Here is a 21,375-nt window from a genome sequence, read left to right as displayed (position 1 = left end):
GAAAGAAGAAGAACAGAAAATGTCACAACAACAATACCCTATTGAATATGAAGATTTGGCGGATTTGTTCAAAGAGGAAGGTACTGATTTTTTACCTTCTCATTGGAAAATGGATTGCTCTATAGAGATAGTACTGGGAGCAAAACTACTGAAACCGTGAATGTACTCAATGACTCCAAAAGAACTAGATGAGATGAAGAAATACGTAAAAAAAAAACTTTAAAAGGTTATTCATCACCCCAGGTAGATCTCACACGGCAGCTCCAGTATTGTTTTGTGAAAAAAAAAGATGGAGGGCTACCTTTATGTGTTGATTATAGGGGCCTAAATAGCATTTACATAGAGCCCTTGTACCCCCTACCATTAATCAAAGATTTATTAGCTACACTGGTGAAAGAACGGATTTTCACCAAGCTTGATTTAAGGGAGGTTTATTACTGAGTAAGGATTCATCCAGGTGATGAGTGGAAAACGATGTTCAATTGTCCACTCGGCAGTTATTACTTCAATGTAATGCCATTTGGCTTGCAAGGAGCCCCAGCAATATTCATGCAATTGATCAGTGGTGTTCTGCATGACCATTTGTACAAGGTTGTATTAGTTTATTTAGATGACATTTTAATATACTCCAACACAGAGGAGGAACATATTCAATTAGTGAGGCATGAACTCAAGAAATTGTTAGATTCCCAATTTTACGTAAAATTGTCTAAATGTGAATTTCACACCAAACAACTAGACTACTTTGGCTACCTTGTATTTCTGAACATGGGATAGAAATGGACCCTAAGAAAGTGGAGGCTGTGTTGCAATGGCAAGCCCCATCCACACAGAAAAAACTACAAAGTTTCTTGGGGTTTGCCAATTTTTACAGGCAATTTATACCATGATTTGCCGATATTGCCCTCCCATTGACTGACCTATTGAGAACTAAACTTATGGGGGAGTAAGAAGCCAAAACTGGGTAGTATATTACCATGGACAGTACAATGTCAGACAGCTTTTGATAATTTAAAGAGTCTATTCACTCAGGAACTGGCCTTAAAACATCCGGATACCAACCTACCATTTGTTATTCAGGCAGACTCCAGTGATGTAGCAGTGTGAGCTGTTTTGTTACAAAAGAATTTGGAAGGAATATTACAACTGTGTACATCTTCGAAATTTAGTTCTGCTGAGTGTAATTGGGCATTTTGGGACAAAGAAGCTTTGCTGTTCGGTGGGCATTACTTACATGGAGACCTCTACTGGAAGAGGGTCCACACCCTTTTTAGGTGTGGACAGATCACAAGAATTTGGAAGCACTTCAGAATCCATGTAGGTTATCTCTGAAACAAGTTCGATGGGTGTTATTTTTTAAATGATCCGACTGGAACGATATGTTCCAACTAGGAAGAATTTTACGGCAAATGCCTTACCATGCCTTCCCCAGTATAAAAGTCAATGGGATAATACAATTCAACCCCTTATATCAGGTATAGATCATGTTGACTCATTACGAACTACAATTCTGACAATGGATTTACCAGCTATATTGGTGGATTGCTTCGGCAATCCACCACCCAGCATGAAGCCCGACACATGGTTCGACACATTGCTGACCTGCTACATTTGTCATCGCCCATGGAACTTCTAATTGGGGCAAAGGCTGTTTGAGAGATTGCTGTTTGAATGATGTTGGAGGGTGGCTGCTCTCTCGGGGAGGAATGCTGCGGGGTGGTGGTGTTGGGTTGCACGCATAGGGAATGGAGTGGGAGGAGTTGCGATTAGGCCTGCGGGGAGGAGGCATGGGGAATTAGCCAGGCGGGCAGATATTAGGTTAATTAAGAAGGGTAGAGTATGTAGATAAGAGGTGCTGAGAGGCAGTTGCTCTCAGCACTGGCTTTATACAGATTTTTTTTCTTGTTGTCGCCTATCTAGATGAGATGCATTTGCAATAAATTGTTATCTTACCTGCTGACAGTGAGTAACATGGTTTGGTAATAAAATTCCTAATTTCCCAGGAAGGCTGACAGAGCTGTGTAGAAATGTTTGAACTTTTATTGAACTGATGTCTCTACAATGATCTGTAAGCTTCCCAGGCTCTCATAATGAAATTCAAAGCTAAGGTATGTCCTCCTGAGCGAATTCTTCTCACTGGCTTTTTTTAAAAAAAAGAGTGATTCCCTTGTCACTTGTAAAAGAGTATCCTGTCCTTGAGTAATTGATGGACAGTTTATCCTTCCTCTAGAGATATTTAGAGAAATCAGATGGAAAATTTCAAACAGCCATGGCCTGGTATGTCCAGACCATAGTTTGAACTGGGATTTACAAACTCTAATAACTAATACTTGGCTACATGCATTGTGCATTCAGCCCAGCATTGAAAGTAAACTAGCCATTGCAAATATGAAAACTTGGATGGGCATTCGTTTTGACCTTATCTTGTCAGTTGAACAAAAACCTTTGGCTCCTGCAAGTATCTTCAAAGACTGGAGGAGTATTGGAAGTCAGGGATATCATGATCAATACCAGGATGGGAATAAGGGAGCCATCTAAACAACAGAGGAGAGATGGATTTGGGTTGGGGGTCAGGAAAAATGAGAAAGCTGCAATAGGAATCTGTTAGTGCTGAAAACTGTAAAGGACTATGGCAGAGTTGTTTCTGGACAAATTGCTGGAACTAAAAGGACTCAGAGAGATTTATTAGGCTGAGAAAAAGGCATGATGAAAACTGTGGCCATGGTGATGAATTAATCTTCCTTAGGCCAGGCTGAAGCAAGGATATTTAACTCTCAAAGTTCTGCACAGATGCTAAGTTAATTCTGAGACACTTTATTGCAAGGTAGCCAATCACAGAAGGGAATATATATTTTTTAAAAAATTAAATTTATTCCTTCTCCTCTATTATAACATGGCTCACAACCCCCCTTCCCACACTAGCATTTACTTATAAACTGATCAACCCATCAACCAATCCCTCAACAACAAACCATATGGCAAACATTGTATCTGCCATATTGACTGCTGAGACCATTTTGCCGAGATACATTAACACAGACTGGCAGCAGTTCTCCAGAGTTTCAGGACAGAATTTTTTCCTTCATGCCGTTGGCAGGGATTGTATCTGGGCCCTTTTGCATTGAAAACACAGATTGCCCTTCTAAGCTGCAAGTCCTCTCTAAGCCCCACTCTTCCTTTTTTTAGTCTCTTAAGAATGGGATCACAAAGAAGCATTCTGAATTCTGATAAGAATAACATTCAACAAAGACCATGTACTCCATACTACTTATCTCAAAGATTTGAGACTCTTTGGGTATGGCTTAAATAGCTGAATTTTCCATTCCTGAGAATTGCCCAGGTTGAGAAGATAAGCTGTAGCATCTCTTCTATTAATGGAACAGTTTTTTTCTGAGGGTGGGAGTGGGGTGAGGAAGCGTTGTACTCAGAAATATTATTTCAATAAAGCCTTCTTCTGGAAAATATTGTTTTTGATTTATGATTGTGAATGCAACTACAATCATAATGTCCATCACTGGATATTGTGTGAGTTCAAGCACAAATGAATTGTAGAGATATGCAGTATGACTGTACATTTACAGTCAATTGCACTGCTTAGAATTCTTCAGAAACAGGAAATTTATGACACTATTGCAAAAGAGTGTGATATTTGGAGACATCCTGAAGACGAATAAAATTTTCTGCTTCTTATAGGTGGATCACACATTTGTTTTATTTGCCTTGATGCATCTCTGGTAGACTCTGTCTTTCTTCCTGGGCCACCATATTAAATAAATGGGTCTTATTTTGATGCTAAACAAAGGCACTGAATTCTTTCGAATAAGCTTGTTAGTTTTTCTTATTAGAAGAAACCTTTCAAGGCATCTCAAAGAAATTTTAATTATGATCAAATTAAACATTCTGGTAAAGGCAATATTTCAGGATGAAAAAGCCTAAAGCAGCAGAAGTAGCAGCAATCACTGAAACTAAATTAAAAATTTAGGTTCAGTCAAACTCTTTTCTTTTCTCTTTCGCTTAATGCATCTTTCAAATATGGGAAAAAGCATGAGAGACTACTTGTCCAGAAGAGAGAGAATAATTACTCAAAGATGTGATCCTCGTGATTCAGCAAGTTTGGAGGTTTTCATTAAAACTGGGGAAGATTGAGGATTGTAATCTCTTTTTTTCTTAATAGGTCTACATTTTTAAGGACAAATGACAAAAAACATATCTTCATGTTGGTATTAAATATATTTTTTGTGTGGAATTTAGGTGGGAGTGAGAGGTGATAACATTTTGGCAAGTTTCTTCTTACACGAGTTTCAGTTATTAGGTTTTGCATTGTCTTGACCACGATTAACTCCAGTGCATAAAGCCATCTTCCATCTTAGACTGAACAAGACTGAACTCTTGAACAGTATTGATATTTGTTTTTCTTTATACAACCTTACTAGAGTAGCTACTTAGATGTGGTTGACAAAAATACATTGCCAAAAAGGAAGACAGAAGAACTTACAGATTTATCCCTAAAATTTTAAAAAGATGCTAGGAGTGTTTGTGCAGGTGTGTTCATCTGTCTATGTTTGTGATGTGCATGGTGTGTGTGGGGGGGAGGGGGGGAGAGAGTGAGAGAGAAAGAGAGAGAGATTTATTACAATAACAATGAAAAGGTCTAGAAACTATTGACACGGTAAAGCTGGATGACAGGTTTTAGTGACTGAAAGCAAAACACAAATGAGGATGCCTTTTAGGTTAAATGTACACTACCATAAATCTTTATCTTTCTTTAGAAGAGGACTGGGCTACTGAAACATATTGTTCAAGTTGAGCCTGATTCATGATAGATTGATGGACACATTCATATAATATTTTTGGCCATATTCTTGGCAATAGTGATGGTCTCCATTCAAGTTTAACTTCAGAGTAGACTAACTAGCCAAGATAAGATTGGCCACAAGCCATTGCTAATTAATAGCACAATACTTTTAAAGAAATGAAGGCTGGCTTTTTTTTTTTTCAATTTTGTAGCTTTAACACCTTATAAAACATGATTTTAATTATCATTCCAACCTATGCCAAGAATGACCCACATATTTACATATTGGAGAAAAGCAATTAAAGCGAAACCTCAATACCAGCCTTTGTATATCAGAATGACTTGTGGTGATGCTGGAGCAATTTTGTTTTATGTTGTTACACAAAAGGCAGAAGTGAAATCATCATGTGGAAATAAGAAGTGAATATTGATAAATCAACACAGTCTTCTTGCCATTAGTGAAGGCACCCACTGTTTCCAGAGGATGTGTCAGTATGCCTCTGCTTCCTGAAGCCCTAGCTCCTCATTTTTTTTCCTCATGCAATAATATGAGAATTTACAGCTCTCACATTAACTTCTTGTTTAAAATTTATCTCTTCCATGGCACTTATTCAGCAACTGCACAAACCTGGGTGATCATCAGATGGCAGCCAAGAGATGTCACATTCTAACTCTTTACCTAATAGCCAAAAAGTTTTAAACACATGATAATTGTGTGTTGGGGAGGCAGCAATATTTAGAGGACCATAATTTTCTGCTGTCTCTGGGAGATGATATCAGAATAGACAGGAAACCTGACTACATAAGCTAAATTTACTGGATAAGATTATATAAACAGAATCTTGCAAGTCTGAAAGTACTTGTCTCTCCCTGTCTCCTTTACAATCCAAGAATCCAAGAATAATATTACTATTCTTTTTCTCATCCTTACTAGTACCATCTCTTCCCACTTATGGCTATACCCATGTTGCTTGTATCTTTTAAACTTATATTATTTTTACTGTTTCCAAGTATGATTTGATTGCTTATTAGTATCCTATAACTATCACTAAGTGTTGTATTTTATGATTCTTGATGAATATATTTTATTTTTTCTTATGTACACTGAGAGCATATGCATCAAAGACAAATTCCTTGCTTTTAATAGTCTATATTAACTTATTAATTTAGTTGGTTCTTTAGTCTGTCATATTTCCTTTCCATTACACATTCTTTTTATAAATTCTAGATTAATACAAATTTTAACACTAAGGGAAAAAAACAAGTATAGGTTTCACCCCTTTTACTGCTTTGAGTGTGACACCTCAATGATTAAAATATACCTTTATTCCCTCATCTTGATTACCAATAAACCATTATTTTTAAGAAGTTAAAATAATAATCATTACATCTTTTCATTTGGATTCCACAGCATATTTTTAATAAGAGTTATCAGTATCTATATTCCCCTATTTTCTAAATATTTTTAATTGCAGAAATATTCATATTACCCCTTGTCACCCTGCAGAATCCCCTTTTTAATTCATCAACCATTATCTCTGAAAAAAACATTTCTTTTCAACATTTTACTATTTCCGTATTTCTTTATTTCATGCACCTGTTTCTTACTGCTTCTCCTCCCCCTCTTTTCCCCATATCTTTTCTCATTCCAGTTTATATCCCTCTCTTTCTTAATAACTTCCTTTCCCCTTTTCTGCTGGGTCTTTCTGCCTTTCCTGACTTCACAGGTATTCCCCCTTTTGATTGCCTTCTTAAATCTCAACTTTTTAACCTTCCTTCTTTCCCCACTTCTTTGTAGTGTTCTTTGTGTTAATTGTCTATTTAAAATGTCTTCTCCTTGAGTCGACTCCTCCTCCTCTGAAGCTCTTTCTTCTTGTTCTTCAAAAGCAAGGAGAGACATTGGTAACCTCTGATGATGATGATGATGATGATATACAAACACATATTGTTTATATTTATTTTTAAAATAAATATTAAAGGATTATATTTGAAATAATTGAAATGAAACAAAAAGATGTTTTGATTGAGATTAATGAAAGAGGCTAGAATTAATGTGTTTGTTTCTCTCCTTACTGAAAATTTGGAATGGAAAAGGTAATAATAAAATTAAATATGCATGTATGAATGTATAATTGCTGTCATATTTGTATGTAAAGGTGATGACCCGGAAATATGTTGTCCACTAAAGAGAGATTTTTGTTTTTAATGTGAAAAACTGAATATAATTTGTTAAAAAAAAAAAAGACAAATTCCTTGTATGCCAATCACACTTGGCTGTTCTATTCTATTCTATTCTATTCTATTCTATTCTATTCTATTCTATTCTATTCTATTCTATTCTATTCTATTCCATTCCATTCCATTCCATTCCATTCTATTCTAAACTAGGAAGAGTCCTTCTCTGCCTTTTACCTCACCAACATTCCTGCTATGGGCAAAGTTGTCTTTGATGTGATCCCTGATTTGGCTGCATCTCTTTTGTCCTGTCTCCCAAAGTCATTCCTGCATACCATTACACATGAGCAAACCAGTCGTATAGACAGTGTATATGGATAGGAATATGAATTTTCTGGTCCTCCAGGGTTTTCTGAATTAATGCTGTTAGCACCTCTCGGTATGCTAGTTGAGATTCCTAGGTGATGAAAGGCCACAGGTACCTCCTGCATCAAGGGAAATGCCACGTACAGGAAGTTGCATGAGATGACTCTCAATTCATCTTCCTTAAGTACCTTCTTATAAGAGGATAATGTGTACTGGTGGTACTTTTTGGGTGAGATTGCAACTAAGATCAAAGGAATTGATCTTAGCTGAAAAATCTCCCCACCCTTCTTGGTGCTTTTGCCCCCCCCGCATCACATCTCTGGATCTGCAGCCTTAATTATTGTCCCTGGTGAGTCTCAGTATCCTTCAACTCCATCACTGTTTTCAGCATGAAAATAGCAGAATTCCCGTGCCCTTGTTGCTTTGGAATCGAGTTTTCAGACAACTGTAAATCACACATGCACACACAAGAACCTCCCTTTCAAGGCACAGCTTCATTGACTTAGCATTCAGGACTGCAATGTGATTTGTTTAATGTATAGATCTGTCAGAACTAATAAATCTTTGTGGCATTATGGATGGTGTTATTAGTTCTGATCAAGATTAGAGCTGAAACTTGATGATGTGGCTGATGTTGATGCTTATGGGCTATCAGTTCACATATTAGACTTTCTTTAAAAAGACGAAAGCTAATGCAATTCAGAGCATACTTCTATTAAAATATTTAATACCTCACTGATATTGATGGGAAAGCTATTTCTGCATTTCTTCAACAGTATAAATGCAAGGCATTGCATGGAAGAAAACATATTTTTTTAAAAAAATGACCTGCTACAAAACTTCCACACAAAAGTCTCTGTGCATAGTTACTTGATGACTCTGTCTAGAACTACAGGTAGTCCTTGACTTACAACAGTTCATTTAGCGACCATTTGAACTTACAATGGCACTGAAAAAAAGTGACTTATGACCATTTTTCACACTTATGACCATTGCAGCATTCCCATGGTCTTGTGATCAAAACTCAGGCACTTGGCAACTGACTCATATTTATGACAATTGCAGTGTGATCATCTTTTACGACCTTCTGACAAGCTAAGACATTGGGGAAGCCAGATTGACTTAACAATCCTGCTACTACATTAATAACTGAAGTGATTCACTTAACAAATGTGGCAAGAAAGGTCACAAAAGGCACCAAATTCACTTAACAAATGTCCCATTTAGCAACATAAATTTTGGGCTCAATTGTGGTCGTAAGTCAAGGATTACCTGTATACATGTTTCTTTAGTGTATGATCATATGACAGAACCAACATTTCCTTGCTGGGTTTAATCAAGGTCAGTAATGAAACTGGATAATTTTATGTTCTGAGTTTAGTGGCCTTATAGCCTTCTCCTTCTAGATAGTGATCTGTATTTCTATTACTTTGACTTCAAAATAGGACAAGCCAGCTCTCTTATGTTTGGAGGAATGTTAGCCCTTTGTCCAGGGGTGGGATTCAAATTTTTGAACAACCGGTTCTGTGCGCGTAGTTTAGTTGGTGGCATGGCTTGGTGGTCATGTTATTGGTTGGGCGTGGCCAACTCAATATCACTCACATCGAGGCACACATCTCCTCACCTGGCCTCTCATGACTGTGGGGATGCTGCAACAGTTGTAAATGTGAAAAATGGTCATAAGTCACTTTTTTCAGTGCCGTTGTAACTTTGAATGGTCACTCCACACAAGCAAAATACCAGCAAAAGAGGGAAAGAAAACTCCAGAGAAGTTCCTGAGACAGGAAGTCTAGTCCTGCCAAGAATGTAATAAGGGTTAATGGAGAGGCAGTTTCTGTAAGCAACACCAGAATGTTTCCTTCCTTTCTTCCTTACAGGGTTAGGCCAGTAATTTCTTCTAACAACTGGTTCTCCGAACTGCTTAGAATGTTAACAACCGGTTCTAGTGAATAGGTGCGAACCTGTAGAATCCCACCCCTGCCTTTGTCTGGTAGAAAGTGATGTATTCATTTCAGGCAGCAGATTCTGGAAGAGGAGGAATTGGAGAATAGAACTCTGGATGTCTCTGAACCTACCCTGGCTGTCTTGAGGTCTTTATATGTAAGGAAAGATGGTGTTCCCATGACCAATTTAAAATGTACCTATACCTTAATCCAATTTGTATGAGGACCTAAGATTTCTTCTTTACTTCTGACTCCAAAATTATTTGGGTTTTTTTTTAGTGTGGAATCATCTCAGACTACTAAATGGGGTCTGAGGCATTGAATCCAAAGTTCTGCACTATCGGCATAGCTGAACTAGAGGTTTTACAGCCTGTAGAGACTCATAAACTGGAGTTCTACCTAAAGGCAGTCTGAATTTCCACACCCACCCAGCTGAGTTTTGTTCTTGCAAAAGAGACTTGCTTTTCCCCTTCTTGCTCATGATAGATTAAAATGATTTTGCTTCCTCATCACTTCCTCGTCACCTAAGGGGGGGAAACATGGAAAAGGGGGAAACAAGAGAAAATTTCCTATCCACTTGGAAGACTCAGCTGGAGTTGTTTTCTTCCTGTATTGGTTTTGTTTTGTTTTGTTTTAGGATATTCTTGTTTACTCTTGCTTTATGGTAATTTCTTTAAAAGGGTGTTTACTTTTAACCTGATCACCCGATCATAATGTGGTCTGTTGATGCAAGGAAAAAGAAGAGAAAGAGGATCTAGTAAAATACACTAAATATGGACAGTGGGGAACAGCTTTTCTAAATCTACAGGAAAGAAGAAAAAACTGTTTAATCTTGTTCTCCCAGAATGACATGGAGACTTTTCTTTCTCAAATAAGTTATTAAAAGAAATTATTTGCCACACAACGTTGCTCAATCCCTTATCCCTGTTCCCACCTTGTCAATTCAAAAAGAGATAGAAGAAGTTAGCAACCACTTACTGTTTTCTCCAAATGGATGGAAATAAAGAGATGCAAACAGTTCAGAACAGCATCTCTCCCACCCAACTTATAAGTGAATTTTATTCCCTCTCTAGGATCATCATCTACTATAGTTGAAAATGATGTTGGAGTCAAACAAAAATAAGTCTGAACTGAATTTAAATGCATTTAAGTTCATTTAATAATATTCAGCAAATTCCTTGTGTATTACCATGCATTCCTCATGCCAAAGTTTGGCAGTGGAATAGCCCAGGCTACACAAGGTTACCCACCTCTGCTTTTATTGCTTTAAATGAGTAGGTATCTTGGGTGTCATTATTAGTGTAATTACTTTCCTTGCCCCTGAAGTACCCGTGTGCATTGTAGGATAGGAGGAAAGAATATAAAAACCTCTTGATACTTCCGCACAACATTAACCCTCTTCTCCATCCTTGCCTTGCTGGAGGTATCAGCCATGGAAGACCAAAGTCGGTTATTTTGCAAGTGTTCCTGTTGTTCAAAGCAGATCAACCAAATCTAGACAATCTAACTAACCCCATGGCCTAGATATCAAAACTTTTGAAAGGATTGGTCTAATTGCTTCTAAAAAGTCCTTTAAGGGAGCCAGCTATTCATCTTCCAGTTCATTTCTAATAGTTTAAAATCTTCAGTAAATTGATATTACTCCTGGTCACAAAACCAGTTGGGTGACTTTAGGCCAGTCACACTCTTTCAGACCTGGGAAGGAGGGAGGGAGAGAGAGAGGGGGCGGGGCGGGAGGGAGGGAGGGAGGGAGATGGTATTCAGCTTTGTTCGGGTATTTTCCCACGTCCTGATAGTTGTGCTTTTAAAGTTGTAGCAACGTTTCGGCAGAATCTCATCTGCCATCATCAGACTTGTGTATCGGGTTTGTCTGTGTGTCAGGCTTTCACAGCCGTTTCTGTTTTAAATTTTGGTCCACCTATATGGCACATATATGTAGGTGAACAACATTTCTGCCTTCCCTCTGTTTCATTTACAAACATTCATTAAAAAAGAAACTCAGTTCAGGTTATATCGCAGGAAGAGGTTTTTTTTAAAAAAAATTCTCTTTCCCCAAGGTCTCCAATGAATGAAGGCATGTGTCTGTGTGCATTGTGCAAAGAGAAAATAAGAAATACCAAGGCAAAGAAATTAAAAGTATACATAAAACAGGGAAGGAAATGTAGCTTGGGATAGCTAAATGGACAGCATAAAAATTAAACAAATAAACAAATGCTGCTACACCTCTCTATACCTTGCAAACCATTCTTGCTTCCATCACATCAATACTCTGGTTCACACTGAAGAAAGTGATGAACCGAAGAAGCTTCTTGGATTCTTTAAGTAAAAACAAAGTCCAATTGCCTTTTGAAAAAAAAAAAAAAACCTTTGGGACAAACATGACCTGGATGACTGAGAATCTCCATAGACATCTGCTTCACCCAGTGCTTTTTTTGTTCTTTAAATTTCTCACCACTTCTTTTTTTTTGACAAACCCCATCCCAATTTTCTCCATTTCCTTTTTTGAGATTGTTCGCTCTTCCTTCTTACATATGTTTTCCAATTCATATGTTATTCATTCTATCTGTATGACCCAATCACTCAATGTGCTTTTTCATACCGTTGACTCACTTTTGTTTTCGGTCACATCTATTCATTCTTAATCCCATTTCTTCTTGTTTTATTTCATATGTTTCTTGTAGCCCATTCCTACTGTATTCAACCTATTTGTATATTCCTTCTGAGATATTTCATTTCATATAACAAAGTGGGCAGAAGCCTGCCCTATCCAACTATTTTTGCTTCTTTCAATATTCATTCAAGATACCCATTACTTTTAATGTCTTAAAATATCTCCATCCATTCCCATGTCTATAGTAAGCATTCTACCTTCTTTAGCTTTTCACTATTTATGTACATTTTGCAATTGTTTGTGTCTCTTCTCCTGTTAAGCACAGGTAGTCCTCGACTTACGGCCATTTTTAAATGGCTGTTCAAAGTTACAATGGCACTAAAGGAAGTGACTTATAATCAGTTCTCACACTTATGATAGTTGCAGCATTCACACCTGATCAAACTTCATGTACTTGGCAACCAGCATGTATTTGCAATGGTTGCAGCATCCTGAGGTCCTGGGATTGTCATTTGAAACCTTCCTAGGGAGCTTCTGGCAAGAAAAGTCAATGAGGGAAGCCAGATTTACTTAGCAACCACATGATTCACTTAATTGTGGCAATTCACTTAACAACCTGGACAAGTCCCTGCAGTTTTCCTGCAAGGTTTTTTTTTTTGCAGTGCTTTGCCATTGTCTCCTTCCCAGGTCTGAGAGAGAATGACTGGCCCTAGATGGTCCCACTGGCGTTATGCCTAAATAGAACTAAACTTCATGCTCTCCCAGTTTCTAGGCTGGTACCAGTGGTGGGATTCAATTTTTTTTTTTACTATCAGTTCTGTGGGCGTGGCTTGGTGGCCATGGCAGGGAAGGATACTGTTGTAAAATCTCCAATCAGAGGTGGTATTTGCCGGTTCTCCAAACTACTCAAAATTTCCACTACCAATTCTCCAGAACTGGCTGAATACCACCCCTGGCTGGTACCTTAACCATTACACCACATTGACTGAGTTTGAAAGATGTTGCAACATACAGTTTGTATGTACGATGCAACATGCAATCTACTAAATATTTGTAGCAAAGCTCATTTGGTACCTTCCCATAAAGTAGTGTCTGCTTATAAAAATGCACCTACAATTCCATTCCCAATCAGCACATCTTATTTAGTTTTATTCATAAATACACTAAGCCAAAGGGACATTGTATCTTTTTTTATGTTACTTCCTACTTCCTTCAGTGTTAAACAATATGCTAAACCTTCCATTTGTGCCTGCTTCCTTTGCAACATATACTGTACCATTCTTGTCACATTCAGCAATCACCTCCAACTCCCTATTGGCAAAAGACTTTCCCTTATTCAGGTGTATTCATTTTAGTATGTTTTCTCCAACTTACCAAATATGCAGAAAGCCTTATTTTTCACATTCACACATTGTTTCTGAATTCAAACCTCCAGTTGCCTTGGTATTTTTCACCAATTCTCTCCATTTTTATCAAAAATTTATGCTATGTTTTTAAAACCACAGCAATTCTGCATTAAAATCTCCTGTTCTGTATAATATTGCTACTACTGCTGCCATTCATTTGCCACCAAGTATATTGGGAGGTAAGGAGGGGCAGATGGGATAGTATTTAGGATTTTATGAATTGATTAATTTTATATCTTCAGTTTGTTTTAACTCCTAGCATAAATAATCCTAGCATATATAATCTAAAATAATCTGTCCTTAACCTGTTCTTTCAGGTCTCCAAACAATACACTCATCACCACTGTAACTGGTGATCTATCTTGCTACAAGTTGTCCTCTTTTTCTCCTTTCTTCCTTATTCCTAGCATTAGACCTTCTACAAAGACCTAAGTTTTCAGAAATTGTGCCTGAAGTAAGATAAATTGTGCCTGGATTTTTGTGCTTCAATTGTGAATTCTGGGTTGGTTTAATTTGGTAAGCCATTTGTTTATTTTCTTGGCAGTCTATGTTATTCTGAGGAGTCTTCTCCAATTAAAATGTATGGGGGAATGGAATTTTGTAAGGGATATTTGGAAATGGGGCCAGGTTTTTTCCTAATTAAATATTGCAAATTCTGTTCTTTTGTAAAAAAAAAAAAAAACTTTCAGTTTACGTACTTCATTGCTATCAGAACAGCCAGTAGTTTTATGCCTCTTGTACCATTTCCCCCCATCCCTCTAACATCTCCCTTGCTGACTTTCCAGCTTGAAAAAAACCTCACAAAATAAGTTCCTTCCTGGCATGTGCTAAGGCAGGGGTGGGCAAACTACGGCCCGCGGGCCACATCCGGCCCGTTGGTCTGTCCAATCCGCCCGCCCCTGAAAAAAAATCACTGGGCGTGGTGTATTGCCCTGTGCTGCATGGCCCCCAAAGCTGCAAAACAGTGTGGAGCGCTCTCGGGGGTAGGAAAGAAAAGAACTTTGCAAAGGCCTTGGCTGGGAGTTCGAAATCACCTTCGAGTGCGACCTCTCGAAGGTGAGTCCCCGCCCGATCCCCTTTTTTTCCGGGGCTTCTAGGCTTAAACTTTGCAAAGGCAAAGTTTGCAGGCTGGAGCGCCTTCCCGCCGAGGAGTGGGAAGGGTTCCGCCCGGCGGGCGGGCGGGCTGCTAAACTTTGCTCAGGCGGCACTTTAAAAAGCCTGCTCCCAGCACCCGAGCAACTTCCCAGCAACTTCGGCTTCCTTTTCCTCGCGGGTGCTCGCGCCTGGCCCCGAGCCGCGCGGCGGAGGAAACCTGGAGTGCCACCGGGCGCCTCCTCCAAGCAGCCCACCTGCCCACCGGGCGGAACCCTTCCCGCTCCTCGGCGGGAAGACGCTCCGCCTGCAAACTTTGCCTGTGCAAAGTTTAAGCCTGAAGCCCCCGAAACCCGAGCAACTTCCCAGCAACTTGCGGCTTCCTTTTTCCTCGTGGGCGCTCGTGCCTGGCCCCAAGCCACGCTGGCGGAGGGGAAGCCCGGCGGGTGGGCGGCTGCTTGGAGGAGGCGACCGGCGGTGCTCTGGCAGCAGCAACAGGCAGTTCCGCCCGGCTCTGCTCAGGTGTCCGGCTGGGGCTGTCAGGAGTTGCTACCGCCGGCGCAGCTCCGTGCGGCTCCAGTCCCGTGTTGCCTTGGGAAGGAAAAGGCAAAACCAGGAGCCGCTGAGCCTGAGCCTCCCGGTGCTGCTGCTCCCATTGCAAAGCACCGCCGCGGCTCTTCCTTTTTGCCTTTCCCTTCCCGAGGCAACACGGGACTGGAGCCGCGGAGCCACGCCGGCGGTAGCAACTCCTGACTCAGGGGCCTCCGAGGGGAGGGGAAGGAGGAGAAGAGGGGGAAGTGTGGGGGGCGATTCCCAAAAAATCTTGTGCTGACCCGGCCCGTCTGTCAAATTTTAAAAGTCAATGCAGCCCCGAGCCAAAAAGTTTGCCCACCCCTGTGCTAAGGTGACAAAATCTGGTGAGATGGGCAGAAAGTTTGATAAACAACAAACAAATAAATAAAGTTTAAAAATCACACTTCACTCATGGGAAATTCTCTCTGTTTTAAATGATTTAAAAACAAAATTTTATTCATTAGTAAAAATTAGACCTGGTTAAAGGAATAAATATATAATCTTACACTAATAAGAATTAATGCAAAGATCTGTGAGACAAGAAATGTAGATTGGTTTAACAATGATGACAGCAACTCTAGCAAAATCCCTCCAATACTGTATAATGTATGACAATAATGTATGTGCCAAATGAATTCCCTAATAAAACAGATGTGGCAAATTACATTTAATAATGTTTGACAATATCCCACACTGCTAATGGTTTGTTAGAAATTAGACTCTAATGTTTTAGGGACTGAAGGTTCTTTTACTCATTTGCTTGGTCTCCATTTGCATGTTTCATTTTTAACACATCATTTTTCTTTACCACTTTCCTCAGCTTGTCATTGATTCTTTCTTCTCACTGAGAGTTTACTTCAAAAATCAGAGTTTGCGTATGGCAGTTGTAATTTTCTTTTTTTAAAAAACAAACTTTATTGATTATACAACTAAAATATCAAACAAACACATACACAAAACACAGAGAAAAAAAGGAAAAAGGAAAAAAAATGATTAAAAACTAGCAATTCTATTATCGACAGTCTATGGTTCCTTGTTTGTTATCAATGTTGGTGATATTTTTACAAATACATCTTATTGAGAATATATAATTACTACCTCTTTTACATTTTACATTGTTTACTAATATATTTTCTATTTTTGTTCTATCCAGTCAAACCAGCATTCCCAGCTTCTATAATATTCTGATGTTTCTTTTTCCTTAAGTGCTAAGGTTAACTTATCCATCTCTGCACAGTTGTAATTTTCAAGGAAAAAGACTATAATTTAATTTAAATATATATTTATTTTCCATATAATATAGGTTTCCCAAACATTAGACTGTACATTTTTAAGAAGACAGTGAATTTGGAACTAGATACATAGATTATTCAAAAAAACAAACCCCTCCAATGTTCAGTGGCTTTTCTTGGCGTGCACGTGAGATTCATTAATAAGACACTTATCTATGCATTTGGAATATGCAATCTTTGCAAGGAGATATGCAGTAGGACTCTGTAAGATCTCTTCAGAAATTCCAGGAGTACTTATAGATGCCTATCAAGATGCCTATCATATGTGTTTGACATCAGTAATATGACCTGTAAGATTGAGAAACTGGACAAGTGCATACATTGCCAAACCACTGGAATTCAAGGTAGCCAATAGAAATGTAAATCTAAAAAGATAATGTATATTTAAGAATTAGGCACAGACAAGACATACAGAAAAACCAACAGCTTAGTTGGTTTTAGGAAACCACATTGATGGAACAGGACAAAACATGGTACAGAAATAATACATTATATATTTTAGGATTATTATGCATTTTTATTCATTTATTTTATTATTTCATTTTTCTTGGCAAAGATCAGGAAAATCTACCTCTATTAGGACATTGTGAAGAGGTCTGGATGTAAAAGAATGTGTCATATGAACTAAAGTGAACAAAATTGAGAGAAGCAGAAGAGAAAATAATCAAGAAAAACCCAGAGAGAATGATGCACATGCTTAATGGCAAACCAGCCGAAACCAGACAAAAGTATATGACTGAGAAAGAATAAAGAAGCTAAGGTAACCAAAAGAAAGCAAGACATACTTAACCAAGCAATAGCACAACAACAGCGAAGGTGACTTACGATGGAGGACTGATGGCCTGAAATAAAAACAACAACTGAATAGGGGCTTGTCAGAAGATTTCATCCATGCAGGCAACCATCTATTGAGCAGTTTTTTTTTCTTCCAATAGTCATTGTATTACCTAGTTAGTATTACCTAGTTAGTGAAACTTGGTGGGTATTAATGGGTGAATGGATGATGTTTAAGCAATTGTAATCAGCATTACTAAGTGGAGTGGATGGCTGTGATGTAGCATCAGGACATCACATCAGAAAACTCAGGAAATTACACCACAAGAACTCAAGAAGTTGCAACACAGCAAATGACCCAGGATATCACAGCACAAGACCAAGGATACCACACCAAGAAATCTCACAAGGTCATCACACAACCCATTACCCAAGCCGTTACTACACAGGAAGCTAATGGAAAAGAGATCAAAACACAAACGACCCAGGAGATTACAACGCGGGACCCAGGATACCATAACAAAAGAACTTGCAAGCCCATCACACAACCCATTACCCAAGCTGTTAAAACATGAGAGGCTAATGGAAAAAAGATCACTACAAAACAAACAACCCAGGAGATTACAGCACAAGATCCAGGATATCTCCACAACAAAACTCACAAGGCCATCACACAGCCCATTATACCAACATCAAATACATCAACCAATCAAGAGGCAGCATAGGAGCCAACCAGCCCAGCACACCAGCCCCCACCCCCAGTATTTATAGAGAGATGGCAGCTCTGATCACACACTGCTTGCACTGGCACGAAGCCGTAAGCACCAGCCTGAGGATGGCGAGTGGGACCTCGCCGAAATGTCACCAAGATACTCTTAATCTTACATGGGAAAAGACCCAAACACACCTAGACCTACATACCTGTACCCGTGAAAATCTACGAAAACAAACACACACACACACACACACACACACATATGGTATTCAGCTTTGTTCGGGTATTTTCCCACGTCATTATAGTTGTGCTTTTAAAGTTGTAGCAATGTTTCGGCAGAATCTCATCTGCCATCATCAGGCTTCTGTATTGTGTTTGTCACAACTATACGCACAACTATAATGACGTGGGAAAATACCCGAACAAAGCTGAATACCATACACGTAAGTACCCATGAAAACTTAAGAAAACATATATATATGGATCTTTGGTTATTCGGATTTTCTCCCGCATAAAATTGGTAGTATTTTGGCAACGTTTCGATGAAATCTCATTCGTCATCTTCAGGCTTGTGTCTTTGGCTTTGTGCTTCTCGGAGTAATGTGAGCTTGCAGCTGTTTTTTCTTTTAACTGCCAGTGGGAGTGCGACTTGACTGGGTAGGGGCTTGGTTGTGTTCTCATTGGGTGGGGGTGTGTTCTCATTGGTTGGGGGCCTGGCTGTGATCTGATTGGTTGGGGGGTTGGCTGTGTTCTGATTGGCTGGGGGTGTGTTCTGTTCAGGTGGGGGCTTGGCTGTGTTCAGGTTAGTCTTAGTTGTCGGGGGATTTGAGCTGGTGAGCTGTGATCCTGTTGCTTGGCTTCGCGTTTGTGGTCGTGCCACATCTTCATATTGGGCGTCAGTTCGCTTCATGTATGGGTCAGAGGGGTTTGAAGCGGGTAGTGATGCAGCTGCGGTACGGCTTCTGGTCCGTGGTGGTGTCTCATCATCTGTGTGAATGTGAATCTGCTTTCTACGTGGAAGTGTAGTGGTAGCATCTTGTGTGGCCTTTGTGGGTGTGGGTCTGGTGTCATTCTTCATGTTAGGTACTCGTTTGTTAATGAGGGCGGGTTTCCAAATGGCTGGTAGGCGGGAGGTATCATCTCGTTTATTAATGCTGTGTGGGCATTTTTCTATCTCTATGGCTTCTCTGATTATTCTGTTGTTGAAGTGTTGAGTTTTGGCGATAGTTCTGGTATTTTTAAAGTCAATCTCATGTCCTGTGGCTTTGAGGTGCTGGACCAGGGAAGAGGTTGGTTCTTCTTTTTTGATTGAGTTTTTGTGTTCTTCAATGCTTGCACTAATTCTTCTGTTGGTTTGTCTGATGTATGTGTTGGGGCAGGCGGTGCATGGGATTTCATATACTCCTTGGTTTTCTAACTCGATTCTGTCTTTAGAGTTTCTTAGGATGGTGGATTTTTTCTGTTTGTGCAGAATGCTGTCTTAATGTTGTGTTTTTGGAGGATCTTGCTGATTTTGTCTGTAGTGCCTTTTATATATGGGAGGAGGGCTTTGCCGTTCTCTTATTCTCTGTCTTGGATTTTGGTTGGGGTTTGTTTTTGGATTAGGTGGGTAATCTTCTTTCTTTGGAATCCAAGAACACAGCCAAGCCCCCACCCAGTCAAGTCACACTCCCACTGGCAGTTAAAAGAAAAAACAGCTGTAAGCTCACATTACTCCAAGAAGCACAAAGCCAAAGACACAAACCTGAAGATGACGAATGAGATTTCGTCGAAACGTCACCAAAATACTTCCAATTTTACATAGGAGAAAACCTGAATAACCAAAGATCCACATACAAATACCCGCGAAAACCTCAGAAAACAAATATATATATACACAAACATACATACATATATATATTCTATCTATCTATCCATCCATCCATCTATCCATCCATCAACTTTTGTCTATCATCTATTGTATCTGTCAGATTTCATTGATAGACACTTTATTTCTTAATCTGCTTTAAAATCTTTAATTGTTGGGTGTGATGTGATTAATTCTAGACATTAAAGTCAGCATTTCTTAATTTCAGATTGCACTCTGACCATATTTGTCTTTGGATAGTGAGATGGGTGGAATATAAATTAACTAAACAACCAACCAACCAACCAACCAACCAACCAACCAACCAACCAACCAACCAACTAACTCCTAACATTTGCAAGCTTCTTCATAAATACTATAGGGATAAAAAAGAATTTTTAAAAATGTTAACAACAAAGTTGACAGTTTCCTCCATCCTAGTTATAGGATATTCCATCAAATACACAAAAGCTGTATGGTTGGGCTACATCTAGGTCTGTCGTGAGCATTTGGATTTGGAAACAGGCAATTTGAAAACCTCACTAATATTAGAAATGGGAATCTTTGAAGCAGGTGGTAGGCAGGTTTTTTTTTTGGGGGGGGGGTCACTCTGCCCTTTAGAAATATTTTTGGGCAATCTAAGAAGCTGCAATCATTTGCTGCTGCTGCTGCTTGATATTCCAATGGTCAGGGAAATTGTGACTAATGGGACTAGAGTTAGCCAGAGAAATTGTGTATTTTTTTCCTACCAGTCTTCACCCAGTCTCATGAAGTTGTTTGCATGATTTCTTCAAAAAGGAGATAATTTTGGAGAAAGTGGAACATGATGTACCTGCTCTGTTCAAGATGTTCAGGCCATCTGCACAGCTGTGCCTTCTTTATGGTTCAGTTCTTTGTCTAGCAGATTGCAGCCTTCCTGGTGTGTCTTTTCAACCAATGAAACTCATGATACTTGAGTCAGGATTATGTTTTTTTTTCTGCTGCTTGCTTTTCTGAAACCTCCAGATGAACACATTTCAGATACTCTGCAAGAATTACAATATATACCAGGAAGTTAAAATAACCAAGTAACAATATAAAATCACACATACAAATAATAATAATCCCGTATACCACACCTGGCTTCTTGTTATTGAATTAAATAACAACTGAGAACTTTCTAAAGAACTCCTTCCATTATATTTTTCAAGGTATTTTCCTTGTCAAGGGGAAGTACTGCATTTGAGCAACTGTTGGAGAATTCGTCCTGTTTGGGGAAAAATTCATAGAAACTGTCCAATCATCAATTTACTACGGAGTTGCTTCAATACGGGTAGACTTGGCATGCCTACTCTAGGCAGGCCAAGAAGGCAATCTGAGGAACCCTTCCTCAGGGAAAAGTGAAAGTAGGGTGCTAGGAAGCAGGACTTCTTGGGGACAACTCTCCAACTGCCAACTGCTTGGGAGTAAAGAGGCAAGGCTTTGATCAGATGGTTGCGGTCACCATCTTCATGCTTTGATGCCCCTCTGGCTCCTCTCTGACTGAGTAACAGCTGGGGAAACATTTAGCTATGATATTGTCCCTGGATATAATATATAAAGGGTCATAGCTGGGAGCATATTTTCCTGTCTCCTCCTTTTTAAAAGGAGATCTGTGATCTAATATCTCTTCTAAATGTAACGTTTATGTCAGTGCTGAATTATCTCAGCCTTCTTGTAATCTCCACCATTGTGTCTACTAGGCAGTTGAGCTGATGTAACTCTACTTAACTGTGGCACAAAGAGATCCATTCTAAAGACTCTTTCAA

At 39.2% G+C, this 21,375-nt stretch overlaps 1 protein-coding gene across 1 annotated transcript in view; it reads right to left on the bottom strand.

Annotated features, from left to right (window-relative positions):
* LOC113413638 (uncharacterized) overlaps positions 1 to 20,609 on the bottom strand; it is a 72,990-nt gene extending 52,381 nt beyond the window's left edge. The window contains exon 1 of the mRNA XM_087952245.1: positions 20,421 to 20,609. The gene's annotated coding sequence lies outside the window, so the exon portion shown is untranslated. The remainder of the gene's footprint in view (positions 1 to 20,420) is intronic.
* Positions 20,610 to 21,375: the final 766 nt, after the last annotated feature.

The sequence above is a fragment of the Notechis scutatus genome, chromosome 1, assembly GCF_049901735.1.
Source record: "Notechis scutatus isolate UNSWTSFEM ecotype Mainland chromosome 1, rNotScu1.2, whole genome shotgun sequence".
Taxonomy (NCBI): Eukaryota; Metazoa; Chordata; class Lepidosauria; order Squamata; family Elapidae; genus Notechis; species Notechis scutatus.
This window is presented reverse-complemented; position numbering and strand designations above follow the sequence as displayed.